Raw genomic sequence first — 18,351 nt, 5'->3', positions numbered from 1 at the left:
AGTAACTGCCCATCCTAAATGGCCCCGTGCTCAGCGGCAACGTGAAACTACAGTTCACAGCATGCTCTGGAAACCAATGTGGCCGATCAAAAGCCCGGAGCCCAAAGACCACAACTCCCGGCATGCTGTGGGGCAAGACGCTCCTAGCCACCTGACCCAGCTGACGCCCCACCCCAGAGTCAAATCCCTGCTTTCTGATCCGCCACCTACTACTCCAGCCAACGATCCCACAGGACCCAGCCTCCCCAACACCCTTCCCTCCCCTCTGCCAGGGACGCCCAGGCCCTCCCTCACCTGCTGCTTCGCAGCAGCCACAGCCCAGGTCACGCTCGCCAATCACTCCCTCCGCGCAGACCAGCCCCAGCACACCTGGCCCAGGGAGCAAAGACAGCACAGGCCTACCCCCACCATTGCTGCCCTTGCCCCCCCCCCCCCCGCCTGCAGCCTCCCCAGCAGGGTGGCCCCCACACCCAGATCGCTTGTCTGTGTCCATTGGCTCCCCCATGGACAATAAACACAGGGCCAACACCCCAGCCTCTGCCCCCTCCACACCCAGGAACCTGCACCCAGCAGCACAGCCACGGCCACTTACAGTGTCCACAAACACAGAGGGCAGCACAAGCCAGAAAGCAAACTTTATTAAACTCTTACGCAGGACTCCTGTGAGGGAGACTGCGGCAGAACTCCCTGCCCAGACATTCTCCCCTTCCCCTGGGGGGCTGCGGGACTCAGGCATCGAGCAGGTCTGTCCGTCTGTCTCAGCATCCATGCCCTGGGGAACAGCTGCCTCCTGCAGAAATGGGCTGTGAGGCACAGGAGGAGGAAGAAAGAGGAAAAGGGCACAAGTGGAATACAAGCAGCAAGAGAGGAACTGGGTGGACAGACAGACAGCAGGGCAGAGGGACAGAAGAACCACCCGGGGGGCAGGCAGCAGGACAGGGTTGATCGACAAGGTTGGACAGAGAGTCCAACAGGGGCACAATTGCGACGGCCAGGATGACCAAGAGTAATAGCAATTTTACTGACATCAGACAGCATTAGTTTGGGATGAAATCAGAGTTTTGGTTTTTGGATCAGAGATGACTCTGTTGAACAGTCTCTGCCTTTCCAGTATTTGAAAGGAAAAGGCATGAGGATAAGCACACAAGTATGAAGCTATTATTACCAACAGAGATGCTGGAAGTAGGCTTCTCCATATCGCTTTTGGTACTTGTGGAGTAATTGCCTTAAGTAACTAGGCAAATTAAACTAATATTCACATTTTAAAGAAAATGTACAGCATTGAAAAAGCTTTCAGGGTGGAGGGTAGCTGCTCTACCTAAGCGTTCCCTAGGCCTCCAACTTTACATGCTATTGCACTAGGGGAACTTGGTGTGCTGACTCTAAGGAACAGTACAGAGCGTAGAGCAGAGTGGAGACACCACGGATAGGCTCTGTGATGAGACGGGGACCTGATGCTCTTATGCGCACCAACACTGATAAGCTGCATGTTTACCATCCTTGTGAGAAAAATCTCAAATAATTTTCTTCAGACATGATCTTCTGTGAAGCTATTTTATTCGTGATTGCAATGGCGGGCGTCCTGTCAATCAGGAGCGCATTTTAGTAAACAAATCATAACCTTTTATTCCCTATTACCAGACGCCTGATCACCTCCCCTGTTTCCTCATTGGCTGAGTACTACAGGTTCACAAGCTACTCGACGCTCCTCTATACCATGTATGTACAATTTTTCTGTTTTTTCAACCCTTTAATTTCTCCTTTCTTATGTTTTGAGAACTTGTGATCTTTGTTTTACTGTTCTCACACTGCTCATCTTGTTTTTCTCAGGCTTCTACCTTATTTTGGAACAGTGAGGCCTTCTGCTGTCCACTTATCTACAGGTGACCCATTCGGTGATAAACTGGAGCTGATTGATACAGCAGTGCACTAAGGGTTAAGAAGAAGGTTACTCACAGGCATAGAGTGGTAACCAGGCTAGAATAAGAGGAAGTGGGAACCAATAAGAAGTTGCTAGGCTCGGACAGGCCTATAGAGGGCTATGCATGATCGAAAGGAATGCACCAATCAGAAGTCTGTAACTACGCACGCTAGCCGCGTGCAGTGCATGTAGCTGGCTCAGAAAGCTATATAATATCTGGCATTGGAACAATAAAGGGTCTCCATTTCTCGACTATCTTGGAGTCTGTGTCCTCATTCCCTTCGCTTACCTACTTAGCATTTCTCCTTATTATGACTACACAATTACCTTGGAACACAGAAAAGTAATTCTCTACTGCAAAACACAACTTTGTTTCTCACACCCTGAGCCAACCACCTGTCATGGTTTTGACAGAAGGCTGTACTCTAGTGAACTTTTGCTCATTATATCATCATTATAATACCAAAACACACCTCCATCCCAAAAGCTCCATGCCTCCGAGCTGCGACCACCCCTCACTGAGCACACGCTCTGAATTTCTCAGACCCTTATACCTTTAAACAAAAGCAAGAAAACTTTACAAATCATAACCAAGATTTGCCTGACTAGAGTCACTCAAGCTCCACCTAAAAGGGACAGAAAATAATCACAGAATCATAGAATATCCCGAATTGGAAGGGATCCACAAGGATCATCGAGCCCAACTCCCGGAATCACACAGGTCAACCCAAGAATTCAGATCATGTGAATAAGTGCACAGTCCAAACGCTTCTTAAACTCCAACAGACTTGGTGAAGCGACTACCACCCTGGGGAGACCGTTCCAGTGCTCAACAACCCTCTCAGTGAAGAACCTCTTCCTGATGTCTAGCCTGAACCTCTCCTGCCGCAGGTTGACACCATTCCCATGGATCCTATCACTGGTCACTAAAGAGAACAGATTGGTGGATAATGTAAATTGGATTAGTTGACAGGCTGAGCCTCTCTTCCCCCCGCACTGGGATGTCGTGGGGTAAGATTTGAATGTTTGGTTGTACCAGGCGTCTCCGTAGAAACTCAGAAATCTCTAGAGCCTTTGTGCCTTTTAATGCGTTAACAGCCAGGACGAGTACCTGTGTATTTCATGTGTGCTCGCTTGCTTTTGCGGACAGTGAATTTATCGCCGGCAATTCCAAAGAACCTGTGTCCCTGTTGCTGTAATAAACTGCCCTTCGTTGCATTGTTCCTAGCCGTGACAGTTCTCATTGAACAAAACTAGAGCGAGGGTGTGCTACGTTATTGGTGAATCCGTGACCGTGGTAGTTCAGTACCCCGAATCCGACCAGACCCGTAACAGTTAGTCAGCTACGCCCCTTAACGTGACAGTATTTCATAGGGAAAAACATTAAGCCTAAGATTTCTCATCCCTAAGGCCTTATGGGAGCAGGCAGAGAAGGAACCAGAGATGCTTAGTTTGTCTCCTGAGAATCGCGGCTTACAGTTACTCCACATCTTCTGGTCTCACGGGATGAGGCAGAGGTATAATTAATTCCTTCTCCATCTCTCTGGAAAGAGTTTTCCTCCTATCTGTGACAAAGGAGAAAAATGTTATGGTCGTGGAAGTTGTTATACAAAGCCACACTCAGTGAATTCACTATTACAGTTAAGATCGTTTTTAATCGAAAACACCTCAGCAGCAGTGTTACCACTGCAAACATAGCGTTGCACAAAAATTCAACTCAAGATAAAGGAAAGGGTGAGCTAAAAGGACAAATGACGTGACCGAAGGCAACTGCAACAACCATCTGGTAGATGGTTGTCCACAGCCCTTGGATTCCATGGTCGTCTTTCCTGCCAAATGAATCCTGGAAGAACAAGAAAAGATACACAACATGTCCACAAAAACTTTTGGGGAGGCTACTGAAAAGAAAAACAAAAAAATAGAAACAGCATGCAGCTAGTACGTCAGTTTTGTTAATAGAGTAACATTAACATACTAGAAATTTCCACATTCTATGTAGCCCCAAGGTGGTGCTGGGTACATCCACTGATACTAATGGGGTGGCACAATGTAAGAGATAGTTAATAGACAAGGTACACCTGAGGTGCACAGATTGCATATTCCATGCGACAAAAAAGGCACAGCTTGGCACCCAGTTTGGATCAGCTTGCGTATGAGTCTGCTGATATGTGAGTATATACAGCAAGCACAAAAGTCTTTTACTCCACAGACTCAGTTTCATTTATGTATATACATACATATACATATGTGTATGTATCTCTCTCTCTCTCTCTTTCTCTCTCTCTCTATATATATATAAACAAACAAACGTTGGGAACTTCATAACCACTTGAGTAACAATCATTAGCTATGCCTACGCTGAAAGTCAGGACTATGCCTAAGTGATTAAGTAAACATGGAGCCTTATCTGTGAAATGCTGAAAATGCCCCATAACCACTGGGGGGCTTATGCACGGTGTAAATAATTTTTGCGCAAACATGCATCTTGCTACACAAAGAGGAGGGGCGAGGCGGACAAAGGTTTTAGGGACGCGTCAAGACCAGAACAGCCACTGGACAATCGCTCAGATGTGCAAAGCTCAGCTAAAACTCGCACAAATCCACCGAGGGAAGGAGGCTACCTACTTGTCTGTTTAAAATAACCTCTACAAAGAACGTATTACAAAATCAAAAACGAAACCATCATCCAGCAAAGCAAACGTCTGGAATACAAAGGGCTAAAACTGACAGCTGAGGTTTGATTCTTTAGCAATGTCAAAGGTCTTCAGATCCTACCTGACTTCTCCTGGATGGTGGCGTTGCAGCACAGAAATGAGGGGAGCGGGAAGATCGCAACAGGCCAAACGCGGTGCTGGGCTCCTAAAGGAGCTGGTGGGATAGCACTGACGAGAGTGAGACAGGCTGTCAGCCTTCTGCACGAGCTGAAGAAGAAGAGTGCAAGTGTCCGAAGAAGCTGTTTCTTCTCATACTTCATTTAATACACACCATCTTTAAATCCAGGGCATCTTCTTAGGGAACAGATAAAGAGGTAGAGTTAGCAGCTCCAGGGACGCTTCAGGGTCTTATTTCTTTCTATAGTTAGCTGCTATCCATAAACCCAGACCAGTTAAAATAGAGTTATATTAAAAATTCTGGATACTAACAGAAGTATGGGATTTAAAAAACAAAACAAAAACACGCTTGCAAGGAAAAGAGGTTAAATTATCTCATTCATTTCCTAATTCCCCTGCAGACTCTACGCTCAGCTCCTCTTAACTCACCTATCCAAACGCAGGGCAGATGCATCAGTTCTCATCATTCTTGGTAAAAAGAGGACATTTTCACGCTTGCTGTCAAATATCATCTCTTTCCAGCACACTTTCCTGCAAGCTATGCTAATTCCTCCAGGCTTTTTACTATATGCTAGAAACTTCACTGTTTTATCTTAATGACCATCTCGGTGGGAGTCACCAACCTGCTGTCTTTGATTCTGCTGTCTTCACAAATACAAATAAAACAGTACTTCAATGACGCTCTGTGACAAACTAGGTGACACACCCATCGACCTCTTACATAAGGAAGGAAAGAATTTGTAGACAACATCCAGAATGTATTACTTTGTTAGATATCAGAGTGTGGGGCAGAATGACAATGCTACACAAGACCGTGCCTATGCTCCCGGGATCGTACACAGTTTGCTGGAATACAACAAACAAAATAATAAAGTAAGGTCACTGTGTGGAACTAGTTCACTCACTCCATTATTATTGTGAATGACAAGAATATTTTAGTAAGCGTTCTTTTAAATCCGTAGAAAATTTTGGATTTATCTCAATTTGGCTTCATGAAAACTGAAACTTGCAGTGCAAAGATCATTTATAAAACCTTCAGCATCTGAGCTTTTTAGGCACAGATTTGGTCACCTTCCTGGATAATATGTGGCTCTCTCCGCCTTCTCCCAACAAGAAAAAAAGCTTAAAGACCACAAACTGGGATTTCTGGGAGGTGTGACTCCATTTGTCACCTTACCTAATATACACTGTTTCTTCGCTATGCTAAACTTCCACCATGACTGCATAATAGAGTCTCACTGCTAGTGTTTCTGTCTGAAAGTTTGACAGACTTTCCCAAATTGGATTAAAAGCGCTTTTACCGTTGTGATGGACATCAAAGTCAACGATGTCTCTTGTCGGCTGTGGAGTCCTGCTGGCACTATCACCAGCTCTCACACAACCCCATCTAGCTTTTGGGGTCCACCCCATCCGTCCTCAGCGGTGGGAAGTTCTTCCAGAAGCAGACAGACCGTTATTTGTTCCTAGGTGGAGCTGAGGCTCTGTAAGGCTTTGCTTTTTTTCTTCCCTCACTCCCCCTTTATTTCCAAGCTTAAACTTGCATCCAGCGGCAACCTGCGCCTCCCGGCGTGCACGGCCCGGCCCCGGCTCGGGGAAAAGACCAACCACGCACCCCGGAGCCCATGTGGCCGCCCGGCAACACAGAACTACAGCTCCCAGAATACCTCGGGACGGAGCAGTCCATCCAACCCAGAGGGGAGTCGGCCAAGCGCACACAACCGCCCCCCCCCCGCCCTCTACTGCGCCCGCCCCCCCCCCCGCGCCGCTCCGCCCCCCTCTCCCCCAGCCCTCCGAAGCCCCGCGCAGTGCAGACCCCGCCGCATGCCCGGTCCGGTCCAGTCCGGCGCGGCGCCGCCCCCGCCCCGCACAAGGTCCGTTTCCGCAGAAGCCGCCGACCGCGTGGCGCCCCAACCGCCCGCCGCCTCGCCCCCTCCCGGCCCGGCCCGGGGCGGCACCGACCACCAACCTCGTTGCGGCACCGCGCCTCGGCGGCCCGGCCCGGCCCGACAGCTTTCACCCATACGGCCGGCAAGCCCTGCACGGCACCTCCGCCCTGGGTTCCTCCGAGCCAATCACGGAGCGCTTCCGCCCTGAGTGAAGGCACGCCGTGACGCCACCTCCGCCCCGGGTTTCTCCAGCCAATCACGGAATGCCTCCGCCTTCAGTGAAGGCTCTCCTAGACGTCACTTCCGCCCTCAGTTCCCAGCCAATGACGAAGTGATTCTGCCCTCAGTGAAGTCTCGCCCCAATGGCACATCCGCCCTCATGGTCCAGCCAATCACGGAGCCGCTTTGGCCCTCAGTGAAGGCATGCCCTGACGTCACTTCTGCCCTCGGTTTCCTGCCATTCACACAGCGGCTTCTGCCCTCAGTGGCTGCCGTGTAGACCTGGCAGCCGCCCCAAAACAAAAAACAAGAAAAAAAGAAGAGGTAGAACTGGTGGCCGCCTGAAAGAAAGAAAAAAAAAACACGGGTAGACCTGGCAGCTGCCCGCGGTCCAAAAATGCCAAAAGGCCATAAATGCTTAGAAGTATGCATTTATCATACTACATAGCATCTGCCCTGTAATCCTGCAAAAATCATAAGGGACCTAGAACCACAAAGCAAACACACAAGGTAACATTGACATCCTATCCACAAACATGCTATAACAATTACTCAGCTGAAGAGGAGCTGCATGCAATAAATGCACCTACTACTATACAGATTGCTTTACTCTAACAGATCCTACTAGTTGTTACCTCCAAAAGAAGCATGTACTGGTCTCTACTTGGAAATGCGTCAGGCCATAGACTCTGACCCACCTAAAGAACCCTGCAACTGACTGAAGGAAAAACAAAGCACTTACCCTAAAGTGCAGCCCAGGCAGAATGAGCTCTCTGATGGGATGCCTGTGACTCAATTACCACTAGGCCCTGCCTGGAACCCAAAGCCAATCACCTGGGAAAGGGGAGGGGCAAAGCACAAGAACCTAGAAAGACAGCAGGAGGAGCAGCGGCTGTGGTTTTTGTTTTTTTTTTTTTTTTTCCTAGCTTCGCTCAACAGCATGCAGAGTGCAGACGAGAGAACTGGGATGTTTCTAGAAGCAACAATCCCCATGCTTTTGCTTCAGCTTTGAATATTGAAAGGACAATATGACCAAGCAAGTAACTGAAACTTTTTCAACTGGAATTAGCTCAAATCTTTCTTTTACACAGGAAGAAAAATCTAGGAGCATAACAGATTACATGCCAAAAAAAATCAATATAGTAACATCACTCTCAGGAAAAATTAACGTGCATGCGCGGTGCCGCTCAGCCTGCAGTACCCGCTCAAAAACAGCAAAAAACGCACACCACGCTGTCTAGGGGAGGAAATAACTGCCCAGAGCAACGTGCCGCTCCTGGCTTGGAAGCCGAGCACTAACGCAAAACTACATTTCCCGGCATGCCCCATGAACCGGCATGGCGGACCGGAACCCCAGAACCCAAAGACGACAACTCCCGGCATGCTGTGGGGCACGACGGCTGGCCACCGCTACTGCGCATGCGAGAAGCCTCTCCTCCTGCGGTACCCACTCCTGGCCAGCAGGTGGCAGCAGAGAGCGCAGACCGCTTCTGCGCCTCTGTGCCTGCAGTACCGACCTTCGGCCAGCAGGTGGCACCAGGTAGCCACCCGGCGCCCGTGCCGAGCCAGCCTGCTCTGCTCATGCGCGGAGTCAGAGCTGCAGCAACAGCTTCCGAGACTGTTTGCTCGCTAAGGGAAGCAGCGGGAACCACGCGGAACACCACACGAAAACGGCAAGAAAAGGCACCCCGCTCCACTAACGCGGGAGGAACTGCCCTTCCGAACTGCGCACGTGCTATTGTGGGCTCGAAAGCTGAGTGGCAATGTGAAACTACATTTCCCGGCTTGCCCTGGAAACCTGCGTGGCTGAGGGGACGCTCGTAGCCCAAAGACCACAACTCCCGGCATGCTGCGGGGCACGGTGCTCACAGCCACCTGACCCTGCGGATGCGGATGCCCCAGAGCCAGCCCCGGAGCCAGCCCCGGGCTTTGTGACCCGCCCCCAAACCCGCGGCCAGCCCTGCTCCCCCGCCCCGCGGCTCGGCACCCCCGCCAGAGGCTTTCTCTGTCCCAGCCTCCCTGACACCCTTGCCTCTCCCCTGCAAGCAGAAGCAGCCCTGGCCACGCTTGCCAACCACTCCGTCCATATAGACCAGCCCCAGCACACCTACCCCAGGGAGCAAAGACAGCACAGGGCTACCCCACTGCTGCCTTTGCTTTCCCCCCACTCCCCTGGCCCAACAGCCTGCAGCCCCCCAGCAAGGTGGCCCCCACACACCAAGGACCAGTCCGCATCTATCAGCCCCCACAGCCTCACCTGGGGCCCTGCTCCAGGAACTGGGTACCAGCCTCTGCACCCTTCTCCCCCCCACCCCACTATGGAACCTGCACCCACCAACACCGGGATGGCCACTTACCCACGGCCACAAACACAGACAGTGGTGCAAGCCAGAAAACAAACTCTTTATTAACTCGTGCGCAGGACTCCCCAGAGGGAGGCTGTGGCAGGGTTCTCTGCCCATACATTCTCCCCTTCCCCTGGGGGGGGGGGGGGGGGGGGCACAGGGCTCCAGCATCGAGCAGCTTCACTCCCTCTGTCCATCCATCCCGTAGGGAATAGTTGCCTCCTGCAGCCATGGGCTCTGAAGCACAAAAGGAGGAAGGGCAAAGAAAAAGGACACAAGCAGCGAGAAAATGGACAGACAGACAGCAGGGCAGAGCGACAGAACCACATAGGGAGCAGGACAGGGATGATCAAGAGGATTGGACAGGGAGCAGAACAGAGGCACAACTGCAATGGCCAGAAAGACCGAGCAATGGACAAAGGAAGTCAAAGGCTGAACATGGGGGTCTAGTGAGAAAGGAGGAAATAGGGAACAGCACGGGGAGAGAGACAGAAAAGACAAGGACAGGAAGCAGAAGAGAGAGGGACCAGAAGCGAGAATAAACACAGGGACAGGGAGGGGTGTATCAGGAAACACCAGGGGCAGGGGAAGCAGGACAGAGTGACAGAGAAAAGTAAGCAAAGGAACAGCTGGGCTATGCTTTGAGGCAGACAAAGACGAGGAAAGGGATGGGAACTGGGACAGAGGAATAGAGGGGGGGGAGGCACGAGAAAGAGGGAGAGAGAGAGAATCACGGGGGGTTTGGGGTGCAGAGAAAGGCCAGCACAGGGACATGGGGTTTGACTGGGAAAGGGGACAGGGAGCACAACAGATGGACTGAAATAGAGGGGTGGAGAGCAAGGAAGCACAATCGAAACAGTAGAGCGGAACAGGATGTAACAACACAGAAAAGCAGAGGTAGACAAAGTGGGAAAAAACTGACACAAAGAAATTGAGAGATAAATAGAATCATACAATCACAGAATATCCCGAGTTGGAAAGGACCCATAAGGATCGTTGAGTCCAACTCCTGGCTCCACACAGGTCTATCCAAAAATTCAGACCATATGACTAAGTGCACAGTCCAAGCGCTTCTTGAACTCTGACAGGCTTCGTGCTGTGACTATGTCCCTGGGGAGCCAGTTCCAGTGCGCAACAACCCTCTCAGTGAAGAGCCTAAGGAGCAGGAAAGAAAGATTGAGAAAAATCAAATACTGCTGGGGCAACAGGACTGAGAGATGGAGAACTGAGAAGTTCTTAGAGGGAGTGGGCAGGGGGAGAACACCGGAGCACTGAGACTGAGGGGTCTCAGAATGGGACAGAGATGAGAAAGGAGAGAGCAGTGTGCAGCAGAGTTGAGACGGCAAAAGAGCGTCAAGGGAAGGGAAGAAGGACAGGGGCACAGAAAGAAAAAGGTGAGCAAGCTGGACAGAGGGCTTGATGGCACGATGGCAGAGGCCATGGGACAGAGACATGCAGACGGGTAGGACAAGGAGCGGAAGGACCACAAGAACAAAGAGCAGGGCAGATGTGGGTAGTGACACATTAGCAGGGGAGAGTTGGTGTGTAATTGAGAAAGACGGAACGAAGGACAGAGTGGGGAAAAGAACGACAAGGACAGAGAAAGAAAAGCCTAGGATGAGCAGAGAGAGGAAGGGGAAGTGGGGGAGGGGAGCAGGATAGAGAGAAGAAAGAACCTGGGAAAGGCAGCAACACAGAGGAAAAGGGACAGGGAGCAGGACGCAGTAAAACATGCAGATGGGAAGTGGGCCATACAGAGAGCACACAAGCAGGACAGGGAAGAGGAATGAAAAGCAGGTCAAACAGACAGACGGGCTAAGAGGAGACGGGACAGGGAAGGGTTGCAGATAGAAAGGGGAGCAAAGGCAGCCTGGGATGCAGAACAGGGGGGACACAGCCCCAGGGACCTGGTACTTTCCGCAGCTCCCACTCTGGGCGCCGCCAGGAGGATTTCACAGTTCAGACGCTTCTCGCTCGCTCTCTCCCCTGGCTTCCTCCTCTGTAAGAATCTGGAGGCTCAGCTGTCACCCAACCAAGAGAATACACAGGGGTGCATCTGCAACAATGGTAGATGGTTGTCCACAGCCCTTGTATTTCATAATCTTTCATACCAAATGAATAGTGGAAGAACAGAAAAGATACACAACGTGTCCACAAAAGCCTTTGTGGAGAATACTTAAAGGGAAACAAAAAATTGAAATATTAAGCAGCTAGTACATCAGTTTTGTTAACAGAGTAACATTAACATACTAGAAATTTCCACGTTCTTTACCCTTTACCTTGAAAATGTAACCCAATTCTGTCAGTGTTGACCATTACCATTTTTTAAAATTTTCATTTGGACACCTGAGAAAAACATTTTAAGTCCCTGTTATCGAGGGAAAAGAGGGAAAAAAAAAAGAGGGGTGAGGGGGGAAGAGGCACAGCCATTCCTTTCCTCAATAATGTGAGCAGAAAGCTCAGGCACTCAGCAAGAACATGCTTTGAAAGATGAAACAGAGAAGTAACTGCATGTTATTTAATCTTATCTATAGAATAACATGTATTTGTACCTGCTAATTTATTCATCTGCCTGTTTATTTTGCTACAGATGCTACAAAATGTATAAACCTCATGGTAACATTTTGTAACTGATGTGATCTTCAAAAGGAATATCTATCTAAAAGAGCAAACAAAATCCCATTCATTGACAACCATCTGAACTTTTATCCTATAAAAACTGTCCTAGAAACATTCCCTGGAATGCTTAACATAAGAATCTTTCCATTCAACTTGAGGCAGAACAAGCCCTTACTGTGGATATCTTCATCTGGCTCTTCACTGCTAGCAGAATAGTACTCTAATACTGTCCAGTACACACTGTAGCCTACTTGCTTATAAATATGTACTGCAACCTGATTTGATATTCTCACAAAGAGATCAATGAAAAATCCACCCTTTCTTTCAGAAAAAAATAAATAAGACACGGTAAGAAAGAAAAGCTGAACATAACGGGATGTGGTCCTTTAGCAAGGGACAAATCCAATATTGGTCATGTGACCAAAAAATACTTGTGCCGATCACTACACCAGCTATCGGGACAAGCCAAACACACACGAGCCTCAATTTAAAAAAATACATTAATTTGTATTATATGGAAATAACAACCTACAGTTTAGATCCATTTAGATTGCATTGGCTTAAGGACTGCCTCCTTCTAAATGCATGGGGGGGGGCCTGGGAACCAATATCAAAAACCTGTTGCCTAACAGGATATAACCCTTCTCCTAAATAGGTTAAGTTCTTCAAAGCATCATACAATTTTTGGATTTTACCAGCCATAAGGAGATTGTCCTACTGGCATGAGTTGGGGATGTTTCCCTGTTTGTTTATTTGACGCTGAAGTAAATTTTCTGCAAGTACAAGTAACCCAGGCTGTTAAGGAAAGTAAGCTAAGGTACTGTCTGCAGCATAACATTTGTACAATATTGTACCCGAGGGGACCACTCAAAGCCTACAATTAGAGAACTAATACATAGGGAGCCCTTGGAAACACAGTTTATGTTTTGCAAAGCTCTTTTCCTATTGAGAAGACCTTTTATTCAGTGTCTTTACTGAAATTTAGGCTACTTCCTATTCATTTTGGCAAGTTAACCCTCGTAGAAACCAAGAGATTTTAATCTGCAAAGCATCATTTATAATTCTTGTTCTACGACTACAGGGAAGTTCAATCTGGACACTGTTGAATAGAAAAGTCTGGGTCTGTTTCATGCAAATCAAGTACCTAAACCACGGACAAGAGTCTGCAGAAAGAATACTTTAAAAAATGAATTTCAAGAGAGGTATAATTTTTAAGAAGTATAAACTTTTCCAAAATTTCTTCCAGGAGTTCCATCAACACGACAGCTATACGAGCTGTTGAAATTCACATGCAACAGAGAGAGAAGTAACATGTCCATGCCATTCTTCTCTAGCCACAAAGTCTTCTGCTTTACCCATGATGGAGAACATCAGCACCTTTAAGATAATGCATCCCCAGCTATACATCTTTACAGAAGAGCCAAGCAGTATAGCAACAAACACTGCAACGACTGTGGTAAAAGTTGAACCAGGGATGTCTCTATTATCCCTCTAGGATACAGCAACTCCATACAGTTATAGGTCAAATGCTGTTGTCGACGGAGGGAAGACACAAACGCTCAATATGAGTGTTAAGTATGCTTCAACTTTAATGGATAGCTCAATTGTCTTTTATCGTGTACAGGATAATTAGCTCATACATATTGCAAAAGCCAAGCTCCTTATTGGTAAGCGTCATCTCCTACCCTATCTGTTAGTTCCGCATTCTTTTATCTGCTAGTTCCCTTTTCTATTCTAACTATAACTCCCAGGGCAGTATGCCCTCTACTATCATTGTTTCTAATTGCCTGGGATTTCTCACAAGAGTTCCCAGACAAGCCTTGCGTACGTGCCTTTGCTCTTGTTTTTCTAGACCAGCTGGGTGCGGTAATCCGACATTTCCTTATCTTGCAGCTGCATGATATCAATGTGATTACGCGCAGCGAGCCAGTCCTCAACAATTCCCCCGTTTTTATTTTGAACCAAAAGCTTTCTATAGATTTTTCTATCAATCACCGCACACACTGCAATAAGCAAGGTACAATAAGCAACAGGGTCAAAAATCTCATGCAGAACTACGATTGTAAAGTAGTGTGCCTACTAGAATCTACATCAGTCAACAAGCCACTAAGCGCTAGGAATGTTGCTTCGCAGCGATACTGCTTCTTACTCGCACAGCACAATCACACAATCACACAATCACGCAGAGAGGCCTCTTGCACTTCTCATTCATACCACAAGACAATATCACTTAAAATAATTTGTGTGCAGCTTCAGGAGGTCCTTGTCTGCTCCCGTGGTGAGCGACTGAGAGTGGAGACCCCTCCGAGGAAAAAATGCTCGGGGTGCACCTAGGGGCGTCCGTTCCACAGTCGATCCCACAGCCGAGCAGAGCGGCTCCTGGCGCAAGGAAGGATGCTATTATAGTTTGTATAATGACAGCAAAGAGATGCATTGCAATAAGGAGCACGTGTGGCATTGACCCCCCCTTTTTTTTTTTTTTTTTTTTTTTTTTTTTTTTTTTTTTTTTTTTTACTGTTGCTAGAAAAACCCTACTAGTTAACTGCTCGAGCCTTTTTATTAGGCAACTAAATACTACTCGCGCCGCTACTATAATTAGGACAATTATTAGCAGTAAGCGTAGCCCTTCTTTTATCAGACCCAATAACCAGCCTCCCATGTTCCCAAACCAACTTGCAAACAGTTCATCAAGCCAATTATTCTGGACCACTATCTTCTTGGTGTGGTCTCTCAGCCATTTCAGCTGCTCGTGGATTGATTCGCCATGGTCCGAGAGATTAAAACAACACATTCCTTCGAGCTCTTCACACCCGTGGCCCTGTGCCAGCAGTAGAAAATCAATCGCCGCTCTGTTCTGTAATACAGCGTGTCGCAGGCTATCCAGGTCCTGGGCCATTTCTGTGAGTACCTGCGTAGTCACATTTGCTTGTTTTACAGCCCAACAAGCTAGTTTCCCAAGACTAGCCATAGCATGAGCCACAGCCACTCCAGGCACAAGTGCCGCTGAAAAGAACCTTTCAGCAGGACCCCAGAGTTCGACCTGGTCATCGCAGTCACTCCCCAAAGTTTTTGAGACTGCGTCTCGTCCGTCGTTTCCATTGTTGAGTAATGTTCCGCAATTCTTGACTATGTAGATCAGGGGCAAACAAGGTCAGGCGTCCTAGATAACATGGCCCACCATGCGAGTTGGCCGGGATTCCCTGCCAGGCTCGATCCACGCAAATCAGGAATATACCGGGTGGTAGGGCCTTGGCGGTGTGCCTTGGCCAGTCACCCCCGCCATCCTGATTCCATGCCCCCATGGTAGCGTTGGTGGTGTCGTTGTGTCCGCAGTAGCCGCCATTGGCCTCGAAGCCCTTTGTGTGTGAGGTCACATTGGTCCATTGAGTCATGTTTTGTTTTCCTTTATTCCACATAAAGCACGTCTGTGTCCAGTTATTACTGGTGTTCCCTACCGCCACTGATCCCAACAAATCCAGTTCTTGGGGATCCCATGGCAAGCTCGTGTTCAGAGCCACTAGCGCCGCCACAACGGCGTCGGAGAGGTTGGACGAAAGATCGAACAAATCAGTTCTTGCGGAATATGGTGCTAACAGTTGTTTCAGCTCCTCCTTGTTCCCTATTGGGACCCCGAACAAACAGGTGCGGAAGGGATCAGTCGCTTTGGCAAGAGACAGGCAGAATTGAGCCAATCGAGTTCCCTTCGGTATATGTAGCGGAGGGAACATGGCTGATACCATAATTTGTATCTCCCCAGTAAAGTCCTTATCAATAAGTCCTGTTAACACTAAAGCCCCATTTAATGTCGCCGATGACCTTCCGATCAGAAGTGCTCCAACAGGCTCATTATTAATTTTTACAGGTCCCATAACGCCTGTTTTCACCCCAACAGGCTTATTGTCCATCAAAGTCACATTTACTGCGGTTGCCAAGTCCAATCCCCAGGCTCCCTCTGGTGGCTGGTTGGAGGTGAAAGGATTCGTCTCGGTTGGAGTCTCCGCAGCTGCCGCCGCTGTTGAGGGAAAAGCCGCTTTTTGTGTCATCGCGGGGCGGCGGTTCCCGCTGGTCTTCCCGTTTCCCTGGGTCTTCCGCCGGCAAGCGGTTTCATTATGCGTATTAGATCGGCAAGAGGGACACCACACATTAGCCGTCCCACATTGCCTCTTCATATGACCCGCGATGCCACACCGATAGCAGCGTAGTGCAGGTCTTCTCGACGAGTGAGGTCCTTTTCCACTTTGCAGGGGGGCAAGGGCGGCGAATACCTGCGACTGACTAGCCTGCAGTCCCTGAGTAATACTTTCCCCTACCTTTCGAATAGCGTCAACCAATAGCGCCTGCGAGCCTATCGGTATCCGCGACAATCGATCAAGAGCCTCTTCTATAGTCCAGGTACTGGGCAGCGTATTTAGAACATTTCGAGAGGTTTGATTACAATTTTGAAGGGCGCATTGTTTAAGAATAGGGCCTTTGAGATATTCGGGTAACCCAGCTACCTGTATAGCTGCGGCAACCCTATCAATAAATGTTCCAAACGCTTCGTCTCGCCCTTGCTTGATGGACATATAGGAGGGCATTCCTCCAGGCTCCCTAATTTGGTCCAGTGCTCTCCTAGCTAGCGTCATGGTCGCTTTTGCCTTATCCGGCCCCATTAGGGCCTGGGCCTCCAAGCGATTGTATGCACCGACCCCCAAAAGCTCCTCCAGCGTGACCCCGTATAATGGATCTCCGGGCTGACGCTGCACCGCAACTGCCTCCTGACAAGCTGAATGCCAGTGGGCATTAAACAGCAGGATCTGATGCTGCGTCAGTATTAGTTTCATGATATTACGAATGTCGCCGGGGAGCAACACGTTAGTGGACCACAGATAGTCTAACATCTGTTTCGTTGGCTCCCCACGTATTCCTGACTCATTTACCGTGGCACGCAATTGGGTCAGTATTTTCCAGTCCAGATTTGTCATAGTAACAGTTATCTGGCCCTGGGCGTCTGGTGGAGAATACACCACGGGGAAGGCGCCTACAAGCTCTGTCGCTGCCCCCACATCACCTTCACGTAACGCCTCCCCTGCTATTTTCGCCCAGAGTCCTGCTCTCTCCGACCCCCCTGATTCGAGTCGCATATCTTTCAAAAATGGATTCTTATTTCTCCCCTCGCCTGCCGCCTCTCCCTCGGGAGTTTCCAGGGGTAGAGGAGGTGCACTGGGTCGTGCCCCCTCTCCCCATCCCCCGGGTGCCTTCATGGTGAATTGTTGGACCGATGGAGGGAGGGGGTACGGATTGGCCTCTTCATCCGCCCTCAACGTTTTGCCCAGCCGCTCTGTTGCAGCGGCTGCTACTTTCTGTTCTACCCGATGTATTGTTAAAGCATTCGTAACAGCCCGCCACGGTTTTGCCAGCTTCTTAGCCGTCTTATTCTCACTAATCATTTCCTCAAACAATATATCACCAAACTTACGCCACTCATCCTCCTCAAACAATGTGTCAGGGTTAATAAAGCAGCCCTTCGCCACCCCATAGGCCACTAACCCCTGTAATTCTTTATGACAATCTATATCTGGCGTCTTACGCTTTTCTAAAAAGCACTTAAGTAAATTAATTGCCGCTTGTTTCTCCATGCTTACTCACGGTGCCGTTGCCCCCGTACAAAGCTTCCGTTCGCGGCGTTCCGGCGGGACCCGCTATGGGTTCGTCCCGGGCGCTCTTCCCGAGTCGCCTTCTGCTCGCCCCAATCTTATGTTCCGCGGATCCAGGTTACGTAGTCAGAACCGGCTTTCCCTTTTTCTCCGTCGACTAAGACCAGCTTACTCGTTTCGGGTCCTCGTCCAGCAAGGTCCCTGTTCGGGCGCCATTTGTTGTCGACGGAGGGAAGACACAAACGCTCAATATGAGTGTTAAGTATGCTTCAACTTTAATGGATAGCTCAATTGTCTTTTATCGTGTACAGGATAATTAGCTCATACATATTGCAAAAGCCAAGCTCCTTATTGGTAAGCGTCATCTCCTACCCTATCTGTTAGTTCCGCATTCTTTTATCTGCTAGTTCCCTTTTCTATTCTAACTATAACTCCCAGGGCAGTATGCCCTCTACTATCATTGTTTCTAATTGCCTGGGATTTCTCACAAGAGTTCCCAGACAAGCCTTGCGTACGTGCCTTTGCTCTTGTTTTTCTAGACCAGCTGGGTGCGGTAATCCGACATTTCCTTATCTTGCAGCTGCATGATATCAATGTGATTACGCGCAGCGAGCCAGTCCTCAACAAAATGCCACAGCTTCAATGGCAGACAGACAAGGACCTCAAAGGTCACATTTCTGTCTGCGTACCGAATTCTGTTGGAAAGACCCCCAACCACTCAATTCCCAATCAAATTTGCCACAGCCAGTGCTTACCCAGCAAATTTGCTTTCTCTTGCTGTTCAATATGTGCCTTAGACCTCTTTTATGGCACACAGTTCAAGCTAAACTCTTTGGACATAATAAATAGATAAAAAGAAATTTCCTCACAAGTTTTTCTTGACCAACCACAACT

At 48.8% G+C, this 18,351-nt stretch overlaps 1 protein-coding gene across 17 annotated transcripts in view; it reads right to left on the bottom strand.

Annotated features, from left to right (window-relative positions):
* Nucleotides 1–620: 620 nt before the first annotated feature.
* Nucleotides 621–18,351, bottom strand: part of LCMT2 (leucine carboxyl methyltransferase 2) — a 48,460-nt gene continuing 30,729 nt past the window's right edge. For 6 of the 17 annotated variants that reach the window (XR_014578726.1, XR_014578727.1, XR_014578728.1 and 3 more), the window contains 5 exons: nucleotides 7,600–13,198; nucleotides 6,719–7,198; nucleotides 4,697–4,929; nucleotides 3,399–3,486; nucleotides 621–803 (listed from right to left, as the gene is read on the bottom strand). The gene's annotated coding sequence lies outside the window, so the exon portion shown is untranslated. Of the gene's footprint in view, nucleotides 804–1,540; nucleotides 3,487–4,696; nucleotides 4,930–6,718; nucleotides 7,199–7,599; nucleotides 13,199–18,351 lie in introns of those variants that run through there. The other 11 variants (XR_014578734.1, XR_014578736.1, XR_014578738.1 and 8 more) reach the window with 8 other exon arrangements.

The sequence above is a fragment of the Anser anser genome (genome assembly GCF_964211835.1).
Source record: "Anser anser genome assembly, chromosome: 1".
Classification (NCBI taxonomy): Eukaryota; Metazoa; Chordata; class Aves; order Anseriformes; family Anatidae; genus Anser; species Anser anser.
This window is presented reverse-complemented; position numbering and strand designations above follow the sequence as displayed.